Genomic DNA, 21,887 nt, shown 5'->3' on the forward strand with positions numbered 1-21,887 from the left:
GGCTATGTCTACACTATGTGTTCTGTCAGAAGAGGCAACGCAAATGAAGCGCTGATTAGCATTTTCTCATGCTTTATTTGCAGTCTATTCCAAGCTGTTTTTGCACAAGAGGGTTTTTTTCTGTGAGAGGTATAAGGATCTTGCACAAAAAGGGAGTTTTGCGCAAATCGGACACATCCACACTGCATGTTTTTGTGCAAAAGCCTCTTATGCAAAAACGGATTGGAATAGATTATGCAAATGAAGTGTGAGAAAACACTAATCAGCACTTCGTTTGCATTGCCTCTTCCGACAAAACACGTAGGGTAGACATAGCCTAAAAGTTTATTACAAAAAGAAAGAAATGGTTGACAGCAAAATTGTTAAAGGAATCGAATACCATACATCAGTTGCAAAATTCATGGTGCAGGCTTGTAGCAGAGATGACATAATCTGCTATTTATGTAATCTCTGTAATACAGTGGTCCCCAACGTGGTGCCCGCGGGTGCCATGGCACCTGCCAGGGCATTTATGTGCACCTGCCTAGTGACCAGGGCCGGCTTGAGCCATTTTTGAGCCCTGGGCCCCGGGCATCCAGTGCATGTGCAGCCCCTGCCCTGGGCGCGGTACCGCCCCCGGACACACAGAGCATGTGCGGCTCCGCCTCTGGGCACCTGGCAGCTCCAAAAGGTTAGGGACCACCGCTGTAATACATCCTTTGTTAGGATGGGTCATCGGTCCTTTTGGGCTCAGTTCATAGCAAAGATGCTTCAGAAGTGATGAGCAGGAATGAAGACAAATGGAGGAACCTATAGGGCTCTTTATATAACCTTGCCCATGTGGAGGGAATTCCATTGTTCTTGCTGTGTGAAAGTATGTCACAAGATGGAGTTTGTTACATGAGCACGTCACCTGATTACGCATTACTCAGTTCTTTTTAGGTAGCAGAATTGTCTGCATGCTGGTCTGAAGGTTCACTGCAAATTTCCTCAGATGTGGATGGCCTCACCTGAGGTGCATTGTCAGTGAAGTACTGCTATTCCCTTGACTTGCAACCCTTTAACAATAGGTTGGCCAAGCCTATTGATATCTCCCAGAAGCAAACATGTGAAATACGAGGCCATAACTTGTTCTCATAACTTCAAATACAAAAATGATTCATGCATTTGAATAGTATAAACAGAATAGTGAATTATAAGCTTTAGACAGATACCTCAGTTAGCCCACTTTGTACAAGATTTGGTGCAAACTTACAGCAGTGTTTGCAACCATGTTTTGTATGTTCACCCCAGAATTCAATAATGTTTTGCTGGCTAAAACGATGATTACCTGCAGCTCTTTGAACATAACTGTGTTTGCAATAGTGTGTATAGGTAGGTTGGTTCTCGAAGCACTTTATTGAGATGTCTTTGAGTAAGTTTTTAGTTTGTGTTTATTCTATTTCAAGTATAACAAGTTTTCAGTATACAAAAACTTCACCGATTTACTGTCAAAAACTTCAAGATTGTCTTCATTTTCTGGCCATTACTTAGCAAGGGAGGATCCTCCCTTCTCCCTATTAACAACTCTGTATTTGTTGTTACAAGTTTACCCCCAAAAACTTTTGCCCTCATTTCATATGGCTAGGAGTTACAACACTTTTAAAGTCTATTTCACGTAGCTTTGTGTCAGCATCATTTAGTAATCAATGTTGCGTGTTGTCTAGATTTAAGCATGTTATAGGCCACTGAAAACTAAATGAAATAAGGCAATCTGCCCTCAGAAACTAAAGTACTTGGTACATCACGGGTTACTTTCTGAGTAGCAGTGACGTCTCTAATGCAGACTAAGCTGATATTAACCAAGCTTAACTACTTTTGACAGTTTCCAGATGGGGAGGGATGGGAGGTTCTAGAGTTAGCAGCAGTTCCTCAACAAGTATATCTACCCAAGCTCTTGGCATATTTATTCTCAGCAATGAGCTAATTGGATCAAAGGCAAAATATATGTTTTAAGAACCTAACCAGTTCACTGAGTCTGTTGCAACTATTTATCTGATTGGACTTGTACCAAGGTAGGACTGTTGCAGAATCTGTTGATTACTTCAGTACTCAAGTGTTGTAATTTCTGCCCCTGGGCAGAACAGAGCATTGGCCGTAGGTCTCTTATAAACAGGAGGAAAGCTTTAGCTAGTTACCAGCTGTGAATTCTCACAAGCAGTAGGCTCTCTAAAAGTGGTTGAGGAAAGGTAGAGTATACGTTTCACTACTTACTGGGTGCATCTTGCTTGAGGAAAGGCAGAGTGCAAGTTGAAGAAGAAGAGGGGCTGCAGAATATTGAATGGCAGCTTGTATATAAAGTATACAAGACCTTTTCTTACTGTGAAAAGGAATAATTTCTAATGCATTTCTATTAATTTTAATTGAGGGGGGAAGAACCCTTTTTTAACCTTTATAGTTTTTTACAGATGAAATATTAGCCACAAAATGCTTTATGAAGTATTCACTGTGTTTCTTCAGATGTCTTTTAACAATCTTAAAGAGGGGAGGTCTCTAGTACTTGCTGCAATGAAGACTCAAATTACTGAAGGCAGTAGCTCCACAGGTGGCTGACTATGTCAATATGGTCAAGATCAGCTGCAAAAACAATGAGCATTTTATTAAGCTTAAGACATTTGTTCTTCCTGTCAGATTTGGCTAGTTGTGATTCTAAAATCCTTCTATGTCAACTGGGTGAGACTATTGCTAGAGTGCGAGATTGAATTATACAGAGCAGCCCTGCTAGGCTTTTGAGTTAGTGGTATTTGTACTAGGTATTTAAAAGTTATAAGCATATTGTGCAGAAGTCTTCTGAAACAGCTTTTCTAAGATGTGTTTGTCAAGCTGAGATGACAGTAGCCTCTGGATCTAGATAGGATTTTCTTCTGCTTACCCAGGGTATTTGATCGGTGCAAAGTTCATAACGCTAAGTGTGTCACTTTGAGAGGGAAGCTGGCCCTTGATGACTCAACTTTATTTTCTATGAATCAAGTCCTGAGGTTCTCTGATTTTATTTAGCCCTCTAGGAAAATGTACTTAAAAATTAGTTGGAATTTTTCCTGGGTAATGGCTATGTAAAAAAATTAAGCAAGGGTCTTAAGTTTTGGACTTAAAATCATGTAGCATCTTGCATTCTGTTTTTAATCACAGTTCTTACTTGGCATTAAGAATGAGTTGGATTTGGTATGTGTGTGTGTGTGGGGGGGGGGGGGGGGGAATGGGGTTGATGCCAGCTCTCCAGAGAATGGGTAATTATTTAAATTGCATTTTATCAGTTTCACTTAACTTCAAAAACAGGTGTCTGTGTGTGTGTGTGTGTGTACACTCATAGACTTCTCTCTTCCCCCAAGAAATCTCAGGATCTCCTCTTTTGTTACTGGAGGTATCTGTGGAGGATGAGAAGGGACTGCTGGGGGTGCTGATGGAGCACAAGAGGCAGCTGTGGGGAGGAAGATTCACTGCCCTCCCAGCTGTGTCTGTGTTGGCCAAAGATTTGCAAGCAGAGGAAGATGGCCACAAGTACATTGGATATCCTATTCCAAAGTTTTCTTGTGTTTGATTTGAATATCTCCTGTCACTTTGGAGATTTAAATATGCTGAACTTGAATGTCCTAGTGGACTTATAGGATTTGATTTCCTTCTTACCCCTCCAAACAAATGCTAGAACTGGATTGCAAATTAAATGCCATAAATTCAGCACAGACCTAATGCATGTGCATGCCCACACATACAAACACATTACACATTCTTGTTTGTTTCATGCTTGTCACTATATAGTCTGGTTGTATATGGATACTTAGTTTGATTAAATAAACCAGTTGGCAATGAACTGAATGTACCCACTAAGATATAATCCTCCATGCTAAATGTAGGATGCAGTTCATTTATTACTTGTTCCACTCTATTTATATACATGGCTTTGTAAGTCATTGTATCTCTAGTGAAAATGACAAAAGATCACTAGTAAAATTAGAAGCTTAGAACTTTGGCAGTCTTATACAAAGCCTCATCTAAAGGAAAACTTAGCTCTATATTTTTGTCTGCAAGGTAGGAAAGACCAGCAAACATGTCCATAGGACTGTCTATAGTCTGCAGCATTGCGCTCCAATCAAATTACCTAGTTTGTTTTTCTGACCACTTACAGTTTCTATTCTTAGTGGGTTTCATCAGTATTTCTCACATGATGAGGAGTCATTCAATAAACAGTGATCACAATGGAGATGTTCCTAGTGATCTATGGCAGCCTCATGCAGAAAAGCAAAGGAAGATTGGTTCCTACTCTTAATGTCATTGGGCCTCGAACAGTGTGTATCTGCTACAGCCAATGGCTATTATCCAATGAATATTATGCCATATGACAACCTTTCCATGAAGACATATGAAAAGATTTTTTTTAATGCTAAACCTGGTATCTCTTTTAACTTCAAACTTCTCTAGTAAGTTTTGGAATGACAGCCAGTAAGAAGAGGATAATAGAGCCTAACTTATGTACAATGTAAAAGAGAACAGCAAGCTGCAAATGTTGCTAAATACTGGGTTTATTTTTTGTTGTTGGAGATCACAGGGAGTAAACATCTTTTTATTGCATGAATTGGAAAGTTTTAAAACGTACGCGGAAAGCTAAATAGTGCTTATGAAAATGTTTTCTGAGAACTCAGCTAATTTTTATATATATATATATATATATATATATATATATTTTTTTTTTTTTTTGAGATTTCAAGTGATAGAGGATACTATCAAGTCTGAACGAGTCTGACTATCTTGGCAGAGCTGAATAAATGGCTGCTTAGATATGCAGGACCTCTCTGAAAAGCTTCTGTATGAACTGAACACGATAGCAGGTTACTCACTTATTTTCTATTCCAGTGAGAAAGTTGTTGCGTTAAGGACTAGCTATTTGCTATAACCATCTATTATTGGTTGTGCATGCAAAATTTTTTTTTTTTTTAAAAACCTACATGTTTTAAAAATATAACGAAATTGTTGTGCATAGAAAAGCTATCTGAGATCAGTTAAAGGTGTCTCGCATTTACTAATGGTCACATTTGATTAACTTTGAGGTCGGTATGAGTTGAGAGCATTGAGGCTATGTCTACACAGCAGCGTTATTTCAGAATAACTGATGTTATTTCGAAATAAAATGCGCATCTACACAGCAAGCCATCATTTTGAAATAATTTGGAGATGGAAGACTTCTTACTCTGACTCCTGTAAACCTCATTTCATGAGGAGTTAGGAAAGTTGAAGGAAGAGTGTTCTTCTTTCGACTTCCTGCTGTGTAGACAGCACCAAAAGTGGAATTAAGCTATTTCAACTTCAGCTACACAATTGACATAGCAGAAGTTACATATCTTAATTTGACTTTTGCCCTACAGTGTAGACATGGACTGAGAGATTTAACCCAATTTCTGTACAGTGAACAAAACTAACGTTTGGTGTGGATGCATCTTCCTCAATCTTGACTGGGTTTGATGCTAGAAAGTGCTGCCAATCACCCAGCCATCACTTATCTGTAAAAAGGAAACAGCACTCTAAAGTTATTTTGTTCCATATATTATCGCTTATAACCTGTCACTTTACTGTACTGATGGAGCCAGCAGCTTTAAGATATCTATGCATCTTTACTGGTTTGTCTTGGTGCAGAGTCTTAGACTTTATTTAAGACACTCATTGTGAATTTAGCCCTATGGGCATTGCATATATAACAAAAGATTTGGTTAAAACACAGATATCCCCATACGCCAAGTATGGCTGCGACCCAGTTAAAACATGACCATGGTCCTCTCACTAAATTATTTCTGAAGCATATACAGGAGCCTTAGGAAAGGCAGAGAGCATTGTTTACAACTTGATGCCTAATTACAGAAGGTTTGCTGTATTGGAGGGGACAGTGGAATTAAGGGAATGGATTTAGCCGAATGGCTGAGTCATTACATGAGTTTTACTTTAACTAGGGATGTAAAAAAATCATTTAAAAGTGTAACCACTAAAAATCCTTACGGTTACATGGTTACGTGCGCTGCGGGCTCTGCAGCGTTGCAGCAAAGCTGGCTCCCCAGGAGAAGGGCCTGCAGTAGCCGCTGACCCTGCTCCAAAGGAGGCTTCACGGTGGGGCTCTACAATATGCAGCAAAGCCCAGTGGGAAGCGGAGCTGAGCTGGCCACAGACAGGTTTGGTCAATTGCATAGCTTATTTCAAGTTTTGGTGCTGTCTGCACAGCACTTATTTTGAAATAGAGCACTCTCCCTCTGACTTCCCTTAGTCCTCGCACAATGAGGGTTATAGGAGTCGGAGTAAGAAGTCCTTCAGCTTGATGTTGTCGAAATAACTGCCTGCATGTAGACGCTGACTGTTATTTTGAAATAATGTTGCTGTGTAGACATAGCTTTATTGATTGTGTTCGGGGAAAGGGAGAGAAAAAGGAGGGTCTGTTCTGCATGCATTTTTAAATGAATAACTGAATTATAAAACCTAATGAGCCAGATGCTCAGCTGGTGTCAACTGGCTTTGCTCTGTGCTAAGTGACGATTCCTCTATTTATATCAGCTACCTACAGGCCTGACAATGGGGGTGAGGGGCAATTGCACAGAGGCCTGGTGGAATTAAGGGGCCTGGGGCTGCTGCACAGTTGACCTGGTCCTTTTGATGCTGAAGCAGTGAGGCAGCAGCTGCGTGGCGCTCCGGAGCTTGGTTCATGGAGCGGGAGGGGGGCCCGGAGTGCCTTGCTACTTTTAACCCTGTGTTCAGATCAGCAGAGTGGCAGTTGGGGGGCAGGAGCTCCCTGCCACTTTGAACCTCCTCCAGGAGTGAATAGAGAGGGGAGAGCCAGGCTGGAAAGGGAGGGAAGGAGCTGAGCTCTAGGGGCAGAGCCAGGCTGCAAGGAGCGAGGACTGAGGGGGCAGGGATAGCTGGGAGAAAGGAGCTGGGGAGCAGAGCTGGGGTGGGGGTAGCTGAGGGGAAGGAGGGTGGAAGGGGTACCTCCAGGCAGGTGGGGTTGGGACAGCAACTGACCAGAGAGTCCTCTGAGGGGTGGTGCTTGGGGTTTCTCTGGGCACAGAGGGGAGTAACTTGTGGCTCCCTCCAAGGGAGGGGGATACAGGGCCCATGGATGGGTTGTCCTGGGGCCCCGAATTCCTGTCAGCAGGCCTGGGTAAGGATCCTTACGACGGTCCTCCCAGCAATGTTACGAGTGTTCAAATAGTAAGATTTCTACACAGCCACTGAATGTTTTAATCATTCAACATATGGCAAATAATTGATAGAGTAGATTTGTTTATTAGATATGATTGGAAAACATCCCTGTAAGATGAGTATGGTGAGGTCTTCATGCTCTTTTCAGTACACTTGGGGCTTCTAGGATATAGGGATGTTAAATAGCAATTAATTGACTAGTCAAGTAACCTTATGAATTCTTATTGGTTAGTCAACTAGTCTATAGTCCCCAGGGGCAGGGCCAGCAGCCAGTGTGCTCGGAACTCACTCCCAAGGACCCCCCCGCAACTCCATGCTGCTGTCTTTGTATCAGAGGCAGCAGCATGGGGAGCCTGGTGAGAGCTGGTTCACGAGGGGGGCCAGTTGAAAAACCAGATTGGCTGCCTGTTGTGCTGCTGCTGCTGCCTCTGATAAAGAAGCAAAAGCACGGGGTGGCAGCAGCCCCTGTCTAGGGGGAGGTATCTGAGCTCCCAGACCTGGCACAAGCCAGAACTGAGCTGGGCTATCTGCCCGCCTGGCTGCTAGTACACATTAAATGCAGAGTCGTAGCAGGGGTAACTTGTGGACCTAGGAAGACTTGAGTAATGCTGCCTGCCCGCCTTCCTCCTAATACACTTCAAATGCTGAGCCACAGCAGGGGGAGGTCCTGGACCCATCGCAAGCCAGGACTAAGCAAGACTGCTGGCCAGCCTGCTAAAAATGTGCTGGGTTGGGGAGGGGAAGGAAATGGTGTAGTCTGTAGCATTAACTGATAAGCTTTTGCTTATCGGTTATTGACTACACTATTACAGCCCTATTAGGCTATTCAGATCCTTTATTTGTTTACATATACATTAGAAAAATCTTTCAGTTGTCTCTCTCCATGAAGGTGGGTGGAGGCCAGGCCTATTCCTTAGGCCAGGGGTTGCTTAGGGATCCACATCATGGGTTTGTGTAGTTCCTTTGGCATTGTCCCGCCTGCTTAGCAAACTGTCCAAGCAGTGAGCAGCTCAACCGATGACGAGTTAACAAACTATCTGTATTAACAAGGTGGCAATTTTAACGCAACTGATGATTATTTACCACTTGTACTGTGCATACATGGCCTGAGGTGTGGTGGTTTTTTTTTTTTTTAAGGTGCAGATCATCTCTAGCCAGTATTAACTACAAACCCTATTGCAATTATCAGGGACTCTGACTATCAAGGCAAAAGAGTTTTGGCTCTTGGGGCTAGGAAAATTGAGTGCTGAATAAATTAAATTGATTAATACTTGCCAGGATCATGGCCTCCATCATCTCTGGGAAGAATTGCCATGTACAGAAATGGTACCTGTCAATAATTTGTACATGTTGAAAATACACCATATAAACTTCTTGATTCATTCCGTTTACATTCCTCTTCAATATAAGACCATTTTTCATCCATTTGGGGTCAAAACCTGCTTGCTTCATACATCCAAATAAGCCCATTTACATCAGTGGGCCAAATTTATTGAAACCAGGGATACATTTGGCCCAGTAGCACTAATCACGTGATCTCTTTTCCTCCTTCCTGCAAAAGGTAACTAAAGAGCATGAGGGAAAAACTTGAAGGCTCACTCAGTACGAACACCATTTGCTCTGTTCATCTTTAGCCGATCTCCTCCTTAGAAAGATTTGAACTGAAACTTTTCTGCTGCACTGAGGCACTCCTAGATCACCATGGCAGAACACTGTGAAGGATGCAATGCAGAATGCTGGGAACCTGGGAAGGGGACAGGTCCTGGCTGGTTTGCCAGAGTTCTGGTTTTACTTCCTTAGTTCCAAACATTCAGTTCAAGGTCCACTGAATTCAGATCCAGCTCTGCAGGCACAAAAGAGATTCATGCTAAAGAGGCTTATGTACTGTTGAAAGCTAGTTCTTTAATAGTCCTCTAGGCCTGTAGCCAGCTTAACAGATTCAGCTGGTTTAATACCTAAAGGAGAAAGGGTTGGTTGTTGGGGGTTTTTTCCCCCCAGTACTAATAATTTTTTTTAAAAGCTGGTTTGATGCTTTGTTTCTCATTCATAGGATTCTTCTACAGAGCTTGCTGGCTCTTTTTAAACTTTCAAAGCCTTTCCAGCTGCTGTGTCCATCTCTATTGCTCGTCACTATGACTGTATAGCTCTGTCCACCCACCCTTTCTGCGTGAATCTGCAAGACCATGTGGTTCTAAACTTTTTTGGTCTCATGTGGCAGATTTTTATATTGTTTAAATCTTCGCTTTACTGAAGTGGTGGGCAACTTGCGGCCTAAGGGCTGCATGTGGCCTATTGAGATTTTGTGTGGCCCACGAGACATCTCCCGTTGCCCATGTACAGGGTTGCTAGATTCTGCTGTTTTTTGTCCATGTAGCATTAGTCTGTCTTGTATTACAAAAGTGATATGCACTTAAAGCAAGGGCACATGAAGTGAGGGGTGTGCAATCGGCACACACAACATCGTGAGACCCACATGTGCTCCCTCTGCATTCAATTAAAGTGCTGCTATAGTTCAATCGGCACACCCTGAAAATTCTAGATAGGCAAGGGCAGTTAGCAAAGCTACTCTAGCTTGGGATACCAGTTTGGTTATGACAGTCTTGCACCCCTCTGAACCATGATTTCCCCCATGCGATTTGACCAAAACACACTGGTAGGTAAAATATATAAAACATTTATTTACTACAGACTGATTTTAAGTAGGGATGTTAACTGGTTACCTGGTAAGCATCACCCTTAATGGTTAACCAGTACCTGGGAAGCAGCCCACAGCCTGCTGCAGGTGGATGGCTTCTCCAGTCCTGACTGGTCCCTGTGCAGGGCTGCTGGCTTTGCTGACCCCACCTAGGCTGGGAGCCAGTAGCCTCATGCGGGGCCTGCTCATGGGGTGGGATGGGCGATCCAGTCCACCCGTCCCCATATAATCCATTAAATTTAACATTTAACCGGTTCACTAACGACATGGGGTTTTACGTCCCTAATTTTCAGTGAATATAAATGATATCTCACAAGGCATGCATTGTACAATCCCTATCCTAATCCTATCACAGAGGTGAGTGTGGCATTTCAGGGTAGTACTCTGAGGTATGGAGTGTCCCATAACCAGTCAAGATACAATTTACTAATTATTCAGATAGCAATATGGACATGTAGGTGGGTTCTATTTGAGCATCCATTTGCATGCAAAGGGATTTTTTCCCTTCCATACCACATGAAGTATTTTAATCACCTGCTTCCTATTTTGCTTCTCCTTATTCACCAGCAATGGGCCAAATACAGTAGATTTGCATACGCTGACTGATTACCTAGAGACTTGAATGCCAGTTGACAACTGGCAGTGAACAGGAAACTAAAAGATGCAACCATCCCTTAGTGGCTACATTGCTTTTTGATGTGTTAGGAAATAGGTGAACAAAGCTGGAACTTTTCCCAAAGAGACTTGAGGAATTAGGTGCCTCAACCGCCACTGAAATTTATGTCCCCAAGCAAGTGCAAATAGGATTTAGAGTCCAGATCCACAAAGGGACATTACCTTTCAGGCTTCTAGAAAATTACTGGAACAATGATTGGATCCACAAAGACTAACTTAAGTTCCTATTGTCTCTGTATGATGCATCGGGAAAGATAGGCCTATGAATGGGGATCTTCAAAGCCAGCATGCTATGCCACCTAACCTAGCCATTGAGAGATGCTAACAAAAGGGGGTGTGTCCTAAACCTTGCACCTCAGAATTAGGTGCCAGCGTCCAGGCTGCAGGGAGATGTTTGCAACCAACAGTTAGAACCCCTCTCCCAGAGCCTGCTGGCTCAGACACGTAGGACATTTCTTGCAATAAACATCATGACCTCTTCCTTTTAGCTCTGTGGCTAGAGCATTCATCTGGGACACTGAACCTGAAGGTCAATTTCCTTCTTTCCCAGGCACAGAGGAAGGATTTGAGCAGGGTCCTCCCACAAGAGGGCTCTGCTAAGTGGGCTACTATGGGTTATTCTGATGTGAGTTCCCGCATTCTCTTCGGTGGCAGTTGTCCAACTTTGGATAAATACTTGCATCAGAGGGCCAGCGAAAGAGAGTGCAAGTGGGAGAATCACTCTATAGCCTGGTGATTAGGATGCCTATCTTAATGGGCGATGGCAGAGTGAAATCTCCCTGCACCAAGGTCAGTTACTTTTTTTTTTTTTTTCCCCCCTTCACAATACTTGCTGGGTTTATTACTTACAATTGTTGCTATTAATCCTTTTCAGCAGGGGAAGGGGGACCAGACCTCAGGCTGGTGGACTGGAACCAGCCCCCTGTTTAATTTTATCCAACCTGCAACAAGTCTCAACACCAGGGGTTCAAAGCCCTGAGCCTTGTGTTCTTTCCCCCCACCCCCACCGGAAAAATCTAAGATGCCATGCTGGTTGGCTCGCCTCACGGCCCCTATGCTTAGGGATGGAGGATCAAGGAAACTCTCAGTCCTCATGTGCTATGAACAAAGGTTAATGGGGGCAGCACTACACAGACCCATGTGGCCACATTGTGGCAGCTTCTGCCAGTGGTGCAGGCCAGGAGGGAGTGGGAGTCTCCATTAGCCCCGCTGCACCGGCGACTGGGAGCCACCCTTTCAGCAGAGTTGTTACTAGAATTCCATTCCCATTGTGTGCTTTCACAAGGCACGTATAATTATATTGTGCTGGCTATAGACAACATTTACAAGTGTTTACTGTCAGTATTTGTACACAGTAATTCTTAGTGCTGTTAGCAGTCGCAGAGAAATGGATATCGATTGTAATCAATGATAATGGGTCTTCAAATATTTAGTGAACACTTTTTTTTACCAAAATGTTTATACAATAGCGTAGAAGTGGAAATAGTACAGAAGTGGAAATACCCTCTATCTTTATAGAAATGCTTTGAGAACTTTGTAGTAATATTTTTGCATTATGCCATGTTAAGATCTAGAAAAAGGATTCGGTGGTATCTGACACGATTACTTCCCCAACTCAATATAATTATATATGCCTTATGAAAACACTCAATGGGAAAGCAATTCTAGCAACACACAGTGTCATTAAATGCTGTTTAGCTATTGTTGACTTACAATAACGCCAATAAAAGAACCTATGCCACAGGAGACTGCAGCCTATGCATTCATAATTGTAGTAATTAAAAATTAGATTGTCCAAAATAAAAGCTTGACCTGTGAACATCTAACACATTGCAGGTGGAAGGAGAATTAAATGTCCATTCTTAGTTCTATTAACTGCTGTTCCTGAGAAGAGTGAGACTTTAATACTAAATAAGTAGCCTTCTGGGCCTCTGGGAAATATTAAAGTGAAATATTGAAAGCAGGCCTGCCGAGAGAGGTGGGGGGAAAAAGGGGCAATGGCCTCAGGGCTCGGTGATTCAAAGAGGCCTGGGTCTCCTGGTCACCATTGCTGAAGTAGCAGCAACAGTGGTGGCCAGAGCCCTACGCCTTTTAAATTGACGCTGGAGTCCTGCCTCACACAATCCAGGTGGTTCTGACGGGTGGAGAGCAGCTAACTCAGGCCCCACCCTTCCCGGGGGTACAGAGCCAGTCCCCCATACACCTTGACCGGGGGCCCACCGAAGCTGTCGGCTCCCCTCATTGATTGCAAGCGATTTATCTCAGTCAGACTCTAAAAGCAATTTTCCTCACATTTGTTTTCTCATCATATGCCACCACGTAATGATCGTGACCCTGATTTCATGCACATTAGAATACCCACTGTAATTTAAGGTAATTTGCAAGCCTCCCTTTAAAGGGTCATATAAATAATAATTCAAGGATTTAAAAAAAAAAGTTGATCATACACACTTCCCTGGTTATGCCTCATATGGGATGTGTGTGGTGTCTATGTAAGAATCAGGATCTGCCACAAAGCCCATTGAATACTTACTTGCTTTCATTGAGCTTTGAATCAGGTCAGGAGGGTTAGCACAGTGCTCTGTCACAAAGGCGCAGTGGTTTTGAGAGGGGTCTCATGACGCTTGCATCTAGAGAGAACTGGAGGTATGAAGGCATAGATCCAGTTGGTTTCTCAGCGCGGGTGGAGTTTGCATTGTGCTATTGACTCCTGGCAGCTAGTTTGGAATGATTGTCAGGTCTTGAAGGAGGCTGCCTGTTATTGCAGTGCTGCACTTGTAGCTGCAGCTCCTATAAGGGAAGAACAGGCAGTCCTGAATCAAAGGGTGCATTTGTGTGATAATCTTAGAATCCCCACATGGAGCAAGTAAGTAACTAAACTTTGATTCGGTGTTTGGGTAGAGAAATGCTTTATCAAATGCTCAAACTAGAGAAAATCTGTATTTGAATGCCTCAGAGGCTGCTTTGTGGGGAGAAGGAGAAACCCTGTAGAAACTCAATAGAGACAAGAAATCTATCAAACGGCATAAAATAGTTTAAAAAAAATTGCAGTACATAGGTTTTTCTAGTCAAAAGCTTATCTTAATTCCTAAGAGGTGGTGTGGAATTTTTGCATTAAATTCAGGATTGTGCTTGTTCATGTTCAGCATAAGGAAACCCCAAATACCAGTACCAGGGAGTTATCTGTTGTTTTTTAAACTGGACATCTTCCTATTGACTGTCAAATGTTATGCAATCTAATGGAAATCATTTGAATTTCTATGATATACTGTAAGAATGTCCTGGAAGAAGCTACAGTCGAATGTACTCCGGTCTAAAATAAGATCTTGCAACAGGTCTTTAGTAACTTTAATTTGCACTAGTTAGTTTAATTATTACTTTAAAGAAAGATAGGTGGGGGAAGACTTTTCTTCCATTTGTGTCACGGGCAGGGAGTGCAAGCTGAAATGACCATGAGCAATTTTGTTCATTGCTACATGGCTGTGGTTTTTTGAAGTCATTAGAGCTGTAACAATGTAACCACAAGCCCAATCAATATTTGGGGACTGAGAAGGTTGGGACAATGAATACTTAGCAAAGGGGTGTTCAGATGCAGCTTTAAAAGCTCAAAAGGCTTTTATTGCAGAATAATGTTTTATTAAGTGATGTCCTTTTCACGTGATGTTTTAGACTGAGATGTTCCGGGTCCAGTAAGCTTTGTCTCCCTATCTCTGTCAATTAAAATACGAAGGAACAATAACCAGTACTGTTGCCAAGATCGTTTCTGGAGAAGGAGAATGTTACTTCTGCAGCAAATGCTGTATGGCAAGAGGAGTTTGCTTTACTATGGTTGAAACGACTATCATGCTGAAGATTCTGGGCAAGGGCTGGGAATCCAAAGGAGCATAGCCTGAGGGGCATTGTATCCCCAAAAGAGTACAGTTACATTTGCTAGTTCATAGCTATAACTAGTAGCCTTTAGTGCCCCTCAGAAAATTGGACATGTGATTTCAGACACTGTGTGTGTGTGTGTGTGTGTGTGTGTGTGTGTGTGTGTGTGTAATAAGTTTTACTCGGATGCTAGGCTCGCTGAAGACTAAAACTTGCACTCTTTGGGACTTCCAGCCTTCAAAACAGAGATTAAATCTCATGACGTAATTATAGGAATATTGTTGTCATGTAACCAAATTCAACCTTTAGTCAAATTTTAAATTGAATCATATACATGCCATGCGACTTACGCTGGTCTAAACTAACTAATCTCCTTGAGTACTGGATATTAAATATAAACTAATCATGCAGTTTGTTCTACATTTTTATTAATGATGTATGTAAACTACAGGTTGAAACTCTCTTACCTGGGATTCTCTGGTCCAGCAACATCTGTAGTCCAGCAGGACCATGGATGTTCCAGGCCAGAGTATTCTTCCAGGTGCTAGCTCTCCACCAGCCCTGAGGCTGGTAGGGTAGCAGGAACCTGACCAGGGCAGTGGGAGTCCCACACATGAGAGTGGGGCTGCTCAGTAGGGCAGTGGAAACCGGGCATGCAGAGGCTGCAGGGCTGCCTGGCATGACAGCAGGAGCTGGGCGCTGAAGTGAGAGAACAGAGGCGGGGCTGCCTGGCAGAGCCGTGAGGACTGTCAGGGAAGTGAGGCTGGAGGGAGGGGGAGCCGACTGGGAGGCTGATGGTAGGGCCAGGGCTGGAGAGAGCTGGTGGCACGGGTCCAGAAATGATCTCCCTTGGTCTGACAAAATCCCTCATCTGGCACTGCTTAGGCCCTGAGGGTGCCAGACCAGGGAGGTCCAGCCTGTAGAAGGCAAGATCCTCTGGTCTGAGCAGACTGTACTCATTACAAGACTGGAAATAGCTTTACACTATCTTTGTAGCCTCCAGATGTTGGGAACCAATATTTGGTGGTCCAGAGCCAGGGTGTAAACTTAGGTCAACTACTTACAGCAACTGGAGGAGATTCTGGGTGTTGGAGTTCAGTGTGGTGTAGCATGATGCTCGTCTGCTGCAGTACCATTTTATATTTCCAGCACTGTATAAACTATTAAAAACAAAAACCTTGAATGGTCATGCTTGTAGTAGCTTGCTTTAAATTAAGCATTATAGTGATCCAGCAACAGATGGTGCAGTTGAGAACGAAGCTGTTGTCCTCATTGTAGAAATCCAGACACAGAAAAGACTCAGGTATTTTACCTTTTTTATAGACTGTATTTGTGACACGGAAAGGAGAATGATAACCTAGAGATTACAGAAGATGAAGCATATCTGAGTGATTGCCAAAGTAATCGTGACTCATAGTTTTATTTCCATGTGGCACTTCTTTAAATTATGCTTACTGGAATTTTTTAGTAGTAGAGATGTAGCCATGTTAGTCTGATCTTGCTGAACCAAAAGAAAGAACTATGCAGCCCTTTAAAGACTAACAAGATGATTTATTAGGTGATGAGCTTTCGTGGGCCAGACCCACTTCCTCAGATCAAATTCTGGAGAATTGTCATGACCATATATACCAAAGGAATACAATGAAAAAAAGCAAACACATTATAAAACTGACAAATCAGATTTAGAACAGAAGTGGGGGGAAGGAGAGGGCTAGTATCTGAGATAATGATACTAGGGGCGATAATTGAGGAAGCTATCTTTGTAATGGGTAAGGTAAGTAGCATCTTTGTTAATGCCCATTCGTAAAGTTTCAAATTTAAGCATGAATGACAGTTCTGAGGTTTCCCTTTGTAGTCTGGTGTTAAAGTCTCTTTGAGGTAAGTTACATGTAGTAATGTCGTTAAGACGATGCTCAGGTTGGTTGAAAGGAAAAGAAACTAGTTTATCTTTGTGAAGGTGTCTGTCTGATTTGTAGGCATTAATTCTTTGGTAAAGTGTCTGAGAAGTCTGTCCAATATACATAGCAGAAGGACACTGTTGGCACACAATGGCATAAATTATATTTCTGGATGAACAGGAATATGTGTTCTTGATCTTGTAACTGACATGGTTAGGTCCAGTGATGGTGTCACCAGAGTAAATATGTGGCCAAAGTTGGCAACGGGGTTTGTTGCAAGGGAAAGTTCCAGGGTTGGTATTGGTGTAGTATGTCCTGTGGTTGTTGGTAAGAATCATCCTGAGGTTAGGTGGTTGTCTATAGGAGACTATGGGTCTGTCCCCCAGAGCCTCTCGGAGTGTAGTATCCTGTTCCAGTATAGGTTGTAGGTTATTGATGATGCGTTGGACAGGTTTTAAGTTGGGGGCTATAGGTGATAAGTGGTGTTCTATTTTTGGTTTTCTTGGGCCTGTCTTGAAGTAGATGGTTTCTGGGTATTGGTCTGGCTCTTTCAATTTTTTTTTTTTTATTTCCCCCAGTGGGTAATTGAGATTTACAGATGCTTGGTAGAGATCCTGAAGTTTCTGGTCTCTGTCAGTGGAATTAGAGCAGATGTGGTTGCAGGGGCAGATGACCATTTTGCGGGGCCCAGGGCAGCACAATTTCGTGGGGCCCCCCTTTGCCACGGCACATACACGGTGGCACCATGCGCATGCGCAGTGGCACCACATGCATGCGCGGGGCTTCTTGAAGCGTGGGGCCCAGGACAGCCGCCCCGTTCACCCTGCCCTATATCCGCCCCGTACGGTTGTACCTAAGGGCTTAGCTATAGACGATGGATCATATGGTGTGTCCTAGATGGGAGCTGGAGGCACGTAGGTAACTGTAGGAGTCAGTGGGTTTTCTGTAGAGAGTGGTATTTATTTTACCATTAGTAATATGTACTGTGGTGTCCAGAAAATGGATCTCTCATGTAGAATGGTCCAAGCTGAGATTGATGGTGGGGTGTAGGTTGTTAAAGTCTCTGTGGAATGCGTCCAGTGTTTCTTGACCAAAATTTTTTAGCCACCATTGATTTATGGGAGATGGTAATAAGGAATCGTTTATATATTTTAACTGCATAGAATGGCTTAGAGGATTATCTAAGGTGGTGTTATGACAAGTGAATATAGGCTACGTCTACACTGGCATGAATTTCCGGAACTGCTTAAAACGGAATACTATTCCGTTTTCAGATTTTTCCGGAAAAGGAGCGTCTACATTAGCAGGCTGCTTTTCTGGAAAAGCCCTTTTTCCGTAAAAGTGTCTGTGGCCAATGTAGATGCGCTTTTCCGGAAAAGAGCCCCGATCGCCATTTTTGCGATCGGGGCTTTTTTCTGGAAAAGACTACTGGGCTGTCTACACTGGCCCTTTTCCGGAACAGTGTTCCGGAATAAGGACTTATGCCCGAGCAGGAGCAGAATAGTTTTTCCGGAATAGCGGCTGATTTTGTACAGTAGAGCATCGTTGCTTTTCCGGAAATTCAAGGGCCAGTGTAGACAGCTCGCAGCTTATTCCGGAAAAGCGGCTGATTTTCCGGAATAAGTGGCCCAGTGTAGACATAGCCACAGTGAATATTTTTGAAGTTACATGGATGGATTATCACCCCCTTTAAGAACTATAAAAGGGATTATCCTCCTGCCCCATTTAATAGCTTTTTCATGTACTGCATTCAGGTACTGAACATTTCGAATTTTAGAGCAATACAAGTGAGTATTAGTTATTACATAGCCTGGCAGGTAATTCAAGTCACTGACCCATCTATAAATGGAGAGTAAATTCACACTACTGCAAAAAGTATCTTCACCCTGAACTAGTACATTCTTGAGACATTATGCTCCATTACGGCCATCTCAGGAGATCTGATTTGTATTTATTCCCTCCTGATAGTTAACTAGCCATTTCTCCTTTCTCTAGTCCAATTCTCTTCTCTTCTTTCTTGCACACATTTTATACTTCCCTTCCTTTCATTTCTTCTGCCATGTCTCTCCCTTCATAAGAATAATTTGGAAATCAAGTGAAATCTTTGAAGCTTCAACTTCAACATAAAATAAACTGTAATTGCTAATATACCAACATGTGAAATCTTTGAAGAGTCTTGCATTCCTGAATGGTGGAGGAGAGCTGGACAGAATTCACCAGCACTTCTGAATGCTAGTAGGATATTTACTGTGGTAACTTTCATTTACTACATGTCTGTGGTTAGGTGACTGGAATTTGTTCCATGAAAGTGTGCCAAGTGCAGGCCATGGAACAGGGGATGAAATGGAATCACAGAGGGGTGATTCTAACCGCATCAATTTGATCTTGTTGTGAGAGCACAGTGCCTTTCTTAGGGACAAGAACACGAGAGATCTGAGTTCTGTTTGGCCTCATTGAATGAGCAAAAGCGGGCGATCTATCCTCTGTGGTAAATCTTCCATGTCTCCACACGCTTGTGCAGTCAGGCCATTACAATACTCTTGTTACTGTGGTCAGCCCAGAGCAACCAAAGAGGTATTGCTGTAAAAGGCTATCCCTTAGTGTTTTCCCCACAAGTCTACATGCTGCTGCTCTCTCAGTTGACTTACTTCCACACTGTAAGTGTGGGATATGTTCCAAAAGCAGGACCGTTTACCCAGACATAGTTAAGGACGGGGTCATTGCCAAACCACAGTTGAAGTATCAAGATTAACCTTTAAAGAGCCAACCCACAGAAGCTCTGCAGCACAATAATAGGACCCAGTGACTCAGCCTAGAAACTATAGATTCTGAATGAGAAACCGAGAATGTCTTTATTCTTACAAGAGAGGATGAGAGAGAAACATGATTTCAAATTACAAATCTTAAAATTTCCATTCAAATCCTGGGCTTTTAATCATGAAAACCTATAAGTACAACAGGAAAATATTATGCAATACAAGCCCTAAAATGTTACTAACTGCATCTACAAATTAGTATATCCAAGGATTTGGGAGAACCTACCATTGCATTTGTTCAGATGTCTGAGCTACTGATGATTCTGAGTAGGTCTAATTTCCCACTTGTGTTATTTCCACCACAGTAACAACCTTCAAGATGCTGTGCAGAGTGATGTTACGTCTACACTGCAAAGAAAAGTTGGAAAAAGATATGCAAATTGCGAACTGCAATTTGCGCACCTTTTTCCGCTTTTCTTCTGAAAGAGGCTTTTCTGACATCTGGCCCATCTACACAGGGCCAAATGTCAGGAAAAAAAACCCTCTTTCAGAACATCCCTTCTTTCTCGTAGAACGAGGTTTACAGGGATGCCGAAAAAAAATGTCCGCTCTCCCAAACTTTTTTCAGAAAAGCAGATGCATTCCTTGGACGCAGCAGTATCCCAGAAAAGCTCTGCAGTGTAGACATAGCCTGAGTTGCTACTACTAATAATACTTATAACACCTTTTACCATAAAGGATTTGAAAATCTTTACAAACATCACAAAGATAGGAATCACTAAACTTGCCCCTGAAATATGTTCCTTTCTGAAGAGGATTATAGACATGGTTTAACTGCACTCATTGATACTCATTGACCATTTCAGACGAGAGGTGAAGGGGGCCCATCTTATCAAACCTGCTTTTTTAATGTAATATTTGTAAAGTACTGTTTGCAGAAGTATAGGCACTTATTTTAGCTAAATGAAACTTCAGAGGAAATTTTCAGGTTGGCAGAAAGTAATTGCTGAAGTGGGAAATTAGCCAGGATGCTGGGATTATAGATCATGGGATCTCAAATGACCACCAGTTACCACAAGTCAGAAGTGTACCTTTATTTATATAGATATATTTGAAGTGATTTTAATATTTGGATTTTTCCCTGGAGTATTTACTCTAGCAGATGGAATGGACCCAATTTAAAAAAAATTCCTAGGCGTATGCAGAAACTGGCTATTGTTAATAGCATATACTGATAAATTATATAGCAAGACATTCTGTTTACTGTACTTCCAATCTCATGGACCTCTTAACGTTGCTCTTATGTGATGGGAATGTACTATCTGCAAGAATAAACTGGTCAAATTCCTCTCCAGCCAAATACCTTTCCCCTGCCAAATTTTAATGAAAACACCACACTGTCTTGGAAGGTAAAGGACACTGGCTTTGAAACCTTCAAACTAACAGCAAACTTACAAAATCCAGTCATTTCACACACATTGCACCATGCTAACATGGAGCAAAGAGCCTAGTGCAACAGTTCAGTCTCCTTAGGACGTAGTTGGCTTTAGTTCAGCTGAGGTCATTGGAATATTTGGGTGAAATTTAATGACCTGTGATATACTGGTCAGACTAGATCATTTGATTGCCCCTTATGGCCTTAATCTGTGTTACTAAAATACTAAGCAATTATGCGTGCAATAATAATTCAGTTTCCTCAGTCATGGTTGAAAGTTGTCAGACTCTCTCTGGTTCTGTACAGCACGTCAGGAGTACTACCTGTCCTTTGATGCATACGCTGCTGACCTGTGCTAGGAAAGGCTCCGCCCTTCACTTCCAAGTCAATATTTTCCATTATTGTAGGGAATATACCCTAAAATACCCAAAACAAAGGCTAGTGCCCCAGTACACTTAGGGACAATCTCAGGGCTGAAGTTTAATCTCATCTCTAATTCCTCCTGGAGATGTCCTTCAAGGAATGATTCCTGATACAGGCTCATACACAGGAATTTCTGTGAAGGCGCTTTTTTGTAAATGTGGACCACAAGGGTGTGAATGCTCCCCCATCTGGACTCCCAAGTAAGCATGGAAATCAGTCCCAGCCCTCCTCCTGCTGGTCAGAGCATGCTTACTTGGAGGACCATGGTGGAGTGCTTTTGCACCCTTCGCGCGCGCACACACCTTCGTGATACTAGGCACAAGCATTTTCTGCCTGGCAAACATTAAAAGCAATGCAATGAGGAAACTTAACCTCCTGCATTAGCTTTCAAAGCTCTCTTCCATTTCTCCATTCCTTTAACCTTTTTTCTAATTGGTTGTCCAGTCCTTGCTTGCATATATGGTTTATAACAGTGTTTGTCAACCTTTTTTTAATTTTTTTTAAAGAGGTACTTTATTAAGTACCCCCAGTACCTACAGTTTTCAGGCACACGATTTTTTTTCTGCCATTGCAACACATTTGTTTAAACAACTTAATTGTAGCTGGGCAGGCAATGACATTTTTGGGTGTAAAAAGTACAGAAATAATAAAGTGCTATAAAACTTAAAACAAAAATTCCGTTTTCTCCAAATTTCAGTAGGGTTGACATACCCCCCCCACCCCCCCCCCCAGACTTCTCTCAAGAATCCCAGAGGGTACTCATACCATTGGCTGAGAAACACTGGTTTATAGCACCACTCAAACTTACTGGAAGAGTTGTTTCAAAATTATACGGACAACAATTTAATCAGAAAGCAAGTCAAATCCCTTCTGAGTTACACTAGCACCAATTTGTAAACTCGGCTAAATAACCTTTATTAAGACTGATGGTTTAAGTAAACCTA

At 42.5% G+C, this 21,887-nt stretch overlaps 1 protein-coding gene across 4 annotated transcripts in view; it reads left to right on the forward strand.

Annotated features, from left to right (window-relative positions):
• The window catches only part of ACSL6 (acyl-CoA synthetase long chain family member 6), a 124,713-nt gene that overhangs the window by 28,709 nt on the left and 74,117 nt on the right, over positions 1-21,887 (forward strand). The window contains exon 1 of one of the 4 annotated variants that reach the window (XM_075900364.1): positions 1,666-2,207. The exons of the other annotated variants lie outside the window; for them this stretch is intronic. The gene's annotated coding sequence lies outside the window, so the exon portion shown is untranslated. Of the gene's footprint in view, positions 1-1,665; positions 2,208-21,887 lie in introns of those variants that run through there. 4 annotated transcript variants of the gene reach the window in all.

This window comes from Pelodiscus sinensis, chromosome 17, assembly GCF_049634645.1.
Source record: "Pelodiscus sinensis isolate JC-2024 chromosome 17, ASM4963464v1, whole genome shotgun sequence".
NCBI classification, from domain to species: Eukaryota; Metazoa; Chordata; order Testudines; family Trionychidae; genus Pelodiscus; species Pelodiscus sinensis.